Genomic DNA, 8,538 nt, shown 5'->3' with positions numbered 1-8,538 from the left:
TGCTATTACTTATTCCTGTGTTTGACCTCGGCCTAATAATTCAACTTTGAACCTTTCTGCCTGTATTGACCCATTTGCCTGGACTTAACTACTCTTCTTCTTCACCCTTATCGGATACCTTGAACTGTGTTGGACTGGTGTTTCCTCCTTGGTCTGCAAGTCCTAACGGAGCCTTCGGGCCCTCACAGCTAGACATACTGTATTGTCAGTTTCCCAGGTGCCCCCAGTCATCTGACTTGTGCTCTGATAAACATCAGTAACTCTTTACTGCTGCACTGCAAATTGGAGTGATATCACCCCCCAGCAGCCCATCAGCAGAACAATGGGAAGGTAACCAGATAACAGATCCCTGGTAGATATAAGAACAGTACTCAATAGTAAAAATCCATGTCCCACTGCACCTCCTTCAGTTACATTGAGTAGTAGAAACAGTGACTCTTTCTGAAAGCACATGACCAGGCAAAATGACCTGAGATGGCACCTACACACCAATATTAAAACAACTAAAAAATACACTTGTTGAATTAAGAATGACATTTTTGTAGAGTGAATTATTTGCAGTGTAAACAGTATAATTTAGAAACGTAAATTACACCATAAAAATAATAACAGAATCCCTTGAAGTTATTTTGAAGAGTTTTAACATTAATTCTAAAGGGAAATAAATAGCGAAACCACAAGATTAATATCTGACTAAACTGACAAAATACTCAATTTCTTCTATCCCAAATGCATAATCATTATCAGAATTATCCTGATTGTACCATTGCCTTTTTCCATTCCCACAATTCTGTCAGTTCTGATCCATCTGCCGCTATATTTAATAACATTTTTTTAATATAATTTTTTTAAGGAGTGAAGAATAGGACCCAGTTATGCATTAACTTCTGGTCTTGCCTTGAATTTGGTGGGTTATTCAGTATATTGTTGCAGTGCATGGGCATATCTTCAGCTTCTGCTATACCCATTTCCATTAGGTCCATGTTTTTTTTTTTTTTAAATGGGAGAGGACCTAGTTATTTTACTAAGCAGAACCGTAACACCTATTACATATGAAGAGAATGGAGTGTAATTTCCCCTACCGACCCATGCATTTTAAGAGCAAGAATCTTTTTGTCTAACATGTTTCTACATAGTAATATACAGTAGTAAGTTAGGTTGAATAATAATGTTAGGTGAAAATCTATACTTAAATTGAAAGACCTGTTTTAATGTTGACCCTGTTCTTACAGTCCTACATATTAACCTAGTTACCGTAGCGCATTAGATGCATACATGTTATATATATATGTTATTTAGCTGGGGTATTGCCCATAGACAGCTGCAGACAGACAATATAGAGACATATTGCCTGGGAGTTTGGAAAAGAATTGATATCATCAATGAGACATGAGTAAAAAGATGTATAACCTCAACATATTATATATATATATATATATATATATATATATATATATATATATATATATATATATATATATATATATATATATATATATATATATATATAGGCCCGGACTGGCAATCTGTGGGTTCTGGCAAATGCCAGAGGGGCTGCTGTATGGCTCCATAGAAAGTTAACATATAGTGGGCTGGTAGGGGGCCGTTTGGGCCTCTGTATACTTGGAATGACAGCGCCTATTTGGACTCCCAGTCCAGGCCTGTATATATATATATATATATATATATATATATATATATATATATATATATATATATATATATATATATATATATATATATATATATATATTTAAAACCATATATTTGTTTTTTTTTTCTCATTTTGCCCACAGTGATCACATCCCAATCTTCCTATTTTCCAATTAACCTTAGTTAACAATAAAAATGCTAATTTAAATCCCTGTAAAGCCAGGCCAATTGCTTCATTTCTAAAGAAACAATTATGATAAAAATATTGTAACACTTATTACAGTCCAAAACATATAACATTGAGTGAGAAGAACGTTACTGTAGTACAAATGCCCATAATTATATAAAACGTATTTAATGACCTTAGAAGATGTACGACAAGAAAAGCTATTTTACTTGAGGCCAAATCAAACAAGACTTTTTCTCTAAAATGAAAAAAAAAATTAGAATGACATAGTGACATGAGGGGGGTTATTCACTAAACTCAGAATGCAAAAATCACATAAATTTTATTTTTTTATAAAATCGGACTTTTAAAAAAAAATCATGAATTTTTCGGAATTTATTACACCCAGAGGATGGAAAAATCCTAATCTGAAATCCGACATCTCAAAACTAAGTCAATTAGAGACGTCCCAATGATTTTTTGATGTGCACTGAGTTTTTGGCAATACCCTTAAGCTTTCTGGCAAAATTCAGAGTTTTCGGGTAAAAAATCGTGAAAATTGGATGAAAGATCCGAAAAAATCGTGAAAATTGGATTTTTCACGATTTCCTCAAATTTTTTCCCGCAAACAAAATTTTCGGAAGAGTGTATTAATAAATAAGCCCAAAAAAAACGTGCACATTTGGTTGCAGTTTTTTTCAGAAAATATTGAGATAAATTCTGACTTTGATAAATAACCCCCTAGATCTATTCTCCACCAAGATCCCAAGATCCTGCTAAAACCAGAGAGTGAATTACTGAAGTGGAACAAAGGACATTCTCCATTGTAGATCAACTTAAATCTCAGGAACATTTGTGGTCACCTTTAAGATCAAATAAGAATACTGGAGGAACATGCGGAATAGGATAAGCTGTAAATAATATGTACCTATTAGGGCTTTGGAGAGGCATGGAAACCCAACAACCCGCTTTATATATATATACAGTATATATGGAGAAATTCTGAAATATCTACTACTTTTGTAATAGACGGAGCCCATGAAGGGCAGTGCTAATACATTAGTGCAGACTCGTGATAACAGTAAGAGATGTGCTGCACAAAAACTGCCACAGTTCTGTAAATCAGAACTCACATTTTCATGCATTTAACACACTTTTATTTTTATTTTTTTTATAATATGCCAAAATGAAGTTTTATATATTAATATTTATTGGAGTCATCCTTTGGGATATACTTAAACATAGGAAAAGAGGCGAGTGGAAGAGAGAATAAAATAAAGGACGGGAGAGAGAGAAAACTTCTGAACATGGCAAGGAGATAAGTTTTTGTGCTGACAGAATGCACCTTACGTTGCTTCTTTTTTAAGGCATGCTGAGAAGTTCCTGAAAAGAATAAACTTTATAAGAAACTGCATTAGATTTGCATCTCATCTTTTCTATTCGTTACCTTCACACGGCTTGAAGGTGGAGTACGGAGGGGTGACAGGACCAAATTCTAGATTATGGGGGATGATGTGATGTCCATATTGGTGAATGGATAAGCCATTTTATTAGATCACAGTCAGTCGGTCCAAACTTATAGTTTTATCTGCCAGGGTCTATTCTAGCAATGTTGTCGAGGTTATTTGACTAAATGAACAAAAGTTGGCGTGTAAGTCTGCCTCTATGAACGAGTATATAAGGGGTTTATCAAAAATATGTCACCAAGCAGTCTTATAACAAAAAACTCCCAGTCCATAGGTGACCAAAAATGGAGAGAAGCTCAAAGTGAGTGAGAAGATCCCCAGTTAGTAAGTACAGTAGCAAAATAATAGTAAAAGGTAAAAAGTATTTATTAAGACATGTACAGCCTAACGCGTTTTGTGCCAAACGGGCACTTACTCATAGACTCATAGGTACCTGGTTACAGGGCCGGCCTTAGGCCTATTGGACCAATAGGGCCCCGCACCTCTGGGGGCCCCGCACCACAGGGCAGCACAGATAATATTTCCCTCAGCAAATGATGCTGCCTGGCCTGCCCCCAACTTTGAGAGTCCAGCCCATCCCCAAATCCATAGGTCCAGCCCACCCCCAACTCTGATAAGCCAGCCTATCCCCCAACTCCATAGGTCTAACCTGCCCCCAACTCTCATAGGCCCAGCTTTCCTCCAACCTTGATAGGCCCTGCCTGCCCCCAATCCAACCAAGCCTGCTCCCAAGCTGAATCGGCCCAGCCTGCCCCAAACTAATTGGCCCAGTCCACTCTCCTATTTCCTCCCTCTCTCTCTTACCCTGTGTGCCCATATTATGTGCCCCTATTTCATCCCTCTCACTCTCTTACCTTGTCTGCCCCTTTCCTTTCTATTTTGTGCCTGTATGCCCTTATTTTCCTAAATACTTGGGTGCCAGTAGCCAGCAACACTTTGTCTAGGGGCCCCGCCAACATGGTCCCAATTGGGCCCCACATTTGATAGGATCAGCCCTGCCTGGTTATTTGAAAGCCATAGCTCCTCTTTACATTCTCTCAAATTATCTTACTTGGTTCAAATCAATTGTTACTATATTAAATCTGCATGGACAGGAAGATATCTCAATATTCTTTCTACAAATTTATGGCAAACTGCTGCTGGTTTTGTACCCTGTAACGCTGGTGCACCCCTGGTTTAAAACCGAAAAAATGGGAGCTTCATTTAGGCTACACAGTTTGACATAAGCAATGGTGATACTGGTCATCATTTGTTTTATTCTGTATAGGTTTTGCAAGATTTACCCTTTTTTTCTCTTTTTATTACAATGTTGTCTTGTCATGGATCCTAAACCCTCTTTAGTGGTGTTATTGTTATTGGTGTTATTACAGGGCTGAGAATTCATTTAAGGAGAATGGGAACACAGACGAGGCACATAATCTGTGGCTTCTATATTGGAAGAAGTCCTCTAGATAGAGCCAGACATCTGTATGCTTGAACCCCGCAACTGCACTCACTACCAACTCAGAACACGCAATGATCTTGATGATGAGGTTGATTCCATAGTGAATGGAGAACTTTGAAGACAGAGGCCAATCTTCCCAGAAGTGGTGCTCCCACATAAGTCAACAAAGTCGAGTTTGTCATCCGAAAAACTATTTCTAAATGCACTTGCAAGTTCAATGGAGAGCACATATTGACTTATTTCATTGAGGTATGGGATCCCTTATCCAGAAACCAGAAAGCTCCAGATTATGGGAATCCCATCTCCCATTTTAAGCAAATACAGGTATGGGATCCGTTATCCGGAAACCTGTTATCCAGAAAGCTCCGCATTACCGGATGGCTGTCTCCCATAGACTACATTGTAATAAAAGAATCCAAATTTTTAAAAACTATTTCTTTATAATAATGAAACTGTACCTTGTACTTGTTCCAAACTTAGATAAATCATCTTTATCTAGGGCAAAACCAGCCTTTTGGGTTTAATTATTGTTTTTTGATTTTCTAGTAGAAGTAAGGTATGAAGATTGAAATTATGGAAATATTCGTTATATGGAAAACCCCAGGTCCCGAGCATTCTGGATAACAGATCATTTACCTGTAATTAAATTTCTAAAAAATGATTACCTTTTTCTGTGTAATAATAAAACAGTAGCTTGTACTTGACCCCAACTAAGATATAATTAATCCTTATTGGGAGCAAAACCAGCCTATTGGGTTTATTTAATGTTTAAATGATTTTCAGCAGACTTTATAGTATTGAGATCCAAAATATGGACATATCCTTTATCTGGAAAACCCAGATCCAAAGCACTCTGAATAACAGCTATAATGTATATATACTTATACCTGCCTCCAAACGCCCTGCCCCACCTATGATGTCACAAAGGGCGCAGCAGGCGCACAGCTATAAAACCCGAAGTTGCAAGCCGGCAGTGTAAGGTGGGGGGCAGGGAGAGCAGGAAGAAAAGCTCGACCCACCCGCAAACGGGGGTGCGGGGTCAACCCGAACCTGTCCCACCCGCGGGTATCAGGCTGGCACATCACTAAAAGGGCCCATTCTGTCTGTCCTAATGAATGGTGTGAAACTGTTACTATTAGAACTGGGAAACCCTAGAGCTGCCACCACCCAAGACCTGGCAGTAGTTCCAGGGTTCCCTCAGCAGATTGCATGGATATTCACAACAAACTTGCACCAAGTTTTAAAAAACGTGCTCAAGAATTGACATTCCCACACTGAAAATGCTAGACGCAACGTTCACCTGATGTGTCTCGTTAGACATATTGGGCAAAATTGTGCCGAAATGGGGCTGGAATTAAAATGGAAAATGCTGATTTGAGTCTAATATTGCACTTTGGATGACTGCACTTGTGTTCTTAAATGACCCTTTCCAACTTTCATGGGAACTGGTGGAAAGCCTCTTCTCTCCAGAAAAAAAATCCCCCAAAATGTAGCAATATGACTAAAGGTGGCCATACATTTTACATGTTGACCCAGAATTTAAATGTGTAGATTTAGTGACTCCTGATAAAACTGAAGTTTACTGTGTCCAAACGGAATGTGAGGGTCTCCAAAAAATACGAAAACAAATGTAAAAAAGTAGAAAATTTATTAGGACATGATACCTAACGCGTTTCGTGCCTATTGGGGCACTTACTCATAGGAGTGATAAAACTGACCTTAATGTTTATGAGTGTGATAGGGACTTAGCAGTGGCAGAACTAGATGTTTCTGGGCCCCACAGCAAATTCATTTTAGGGCCCCCCAGCCTATCCAGAGGTTGTCCTATTTTACTAATATATGTTGAAATTAGGGATGCACCGAATCTTTGGATTCGGCCGAACCCCCGAATCCTTTGAGAAAGATTCGGCCGAATCCGAACCCTAATTTGCATATGCTAATTAGGGGTGGGAAGGGGAAAACATTTTTTACTTCCTTGTTTTGTGACAAAAAGTCACGCGATTTCCCTCCCCGCCTCTAATTTGCATATGAAAATTAGGATTTGGATTCAGTTCGGCTGTGATGGATTAGGCCGAATCCGAATCCTGCTAAAAAAGGCCGATCTTGGCTGGATTCGGTGCATCCCTAGTTGAAATTGCTTGTTAATTAGGGCATCATGGGCCCCCTATAAATCCTGGGCATCCTCAGGGTCTGTTTCCTCTGTAGTTACTCCCTGGACCTTAGATTGTAAGCTCCACTGGGACAGGGATGTATCTATAATTGCTGTCAAGTGCTACAATCAGCTGGTGTGTCTTAAAGCGGAAGGAAACCCTAGTCGGCACATACCCCCCCGCCCGTTTGTTGCCCACCCTCCCTCCTCCCCCCTGGCCTACCCGTCCCGCTGGGCAAATGCCCCTAACTTGTTACTTACCCTTCTGCGCAGGACCAGTCCAGGGAGTTCACAGACGACATCTTCTTCCACGCGATCTTCTTGCTGCTTTGAACGGCGCATGCGCAGTAGGATCATTTAGCCGGTATGATCTACTGCGCATGCGCGTGACTTTTGGCGCATGCGCAGTAGATCCGTACCGGCGAAATGATCCTACTGCGCATGCGCCAAAACGCCGTTCACAGTAGGAAGAAGATCACGTGGAAGAAGATGTCGTCTGTGAACTCCCTGGACTGGACCTGCGCAGAAGGGTAAGTAACAAGTTAGGGGCATTTGCCCAGCGGGACGGGTAGGCCAGGGGGGAGGGTGGGCAACAAACGGGAGGGGGGGTGGGGGGTTTGCGCCGACACAGGTTTCCTTCCCCTTTAAAGGCTTGTCTTACCCAGACACTTTGCTTAGAGACTATTCCAGGAATGATGTTAACAACAAGTAATCTTCCCAACAGAACGAACAAATGTTCCCAGATGACGCCACCCTAAGGGTCAGTGACGAGAGATGTCTCACCTTGTGGGCACATACTAGGGATGCATTGAATCCACTATTTGGGATTCGGCTGAACTGAATCCTAATTTCCATATCCAAATTAGGGGTGGGAAAGGAAAAAGTGGGGGGGGAACAATTTTTACTTCCTTGTTTTGTGATGAAAAGTCACATTGTTTCCCTTCCCGACCCTAATTTGCACATGCAAATTCGGATTCAGTTCGGCCAGGCACAACGATGCATCCGAATCCTGCTGAAAAAGGCCGAATCCCTAACCGAATCCTGGATCTGCTGCATCCCAAGCCCATACAGTGAAACTCGACCTCTGCAGCCACTGAGCTGCAGCATTAACTTGTATTTTAACAAGATTAAAATATATTTGTCCTGGGGATTAGCAAACTCAGATCCCCCTGTGCCTTTCCGAGGAGAGTCAGTGCACTTTGATCTGTGTTGCACGGTAAGAGCCCGGCTTGGCTCCGGCCATTGGAGTGCCAACTGTGAAATCGGCCTGATGTCGTTTCTATTCTTCATCTTTTACATCTCTCACCACTTTAATTATATTTCCGCCACAAAGCTCAGCAGCTTCATTCCATATTCAGCTCTTGACTAGGAAGCATTTAAAAACTATAGATGGGTCCTGAGAAAGGAAACAATTAGATAAATAAACAGAGGTTTGGAGGGATGGGCTTCTGAAAACACCTGGATATTTCATTCACATAAAGTAGTAAATAGATGCATTTAATGCTATCCGTTATCCGGAAACCCATTATCTAGAAAGCTCCGAATTACGTAAAGGCCGTCTCCCATAGACTCCGTTATAATCAAATAATCCAAATATTTAAAAATTATTTCCTTTTTCTGTGTAATAATAAAACAGTCGCTTGTACTTGATCCCAACTAA

Source organism: Xenopus laevis, chromosome 6S (genome assembly GCF_017654675.1).
Source record: "Xenopus laevis strain J_2021 chromosome 6S, Xenopus_laevis_v10.1, whole genome shotgun sequence".
In the NCBI taxonomy this organism is placed as follows: domain Eukaryota; kingdom Metazoa; phylum Chordata; class Amphibia; order Anura; family Pipidae; genus Xenopus; species Xenopus laevis.
Note: the sequence above shows the minus strand (reverse complement) of the source record.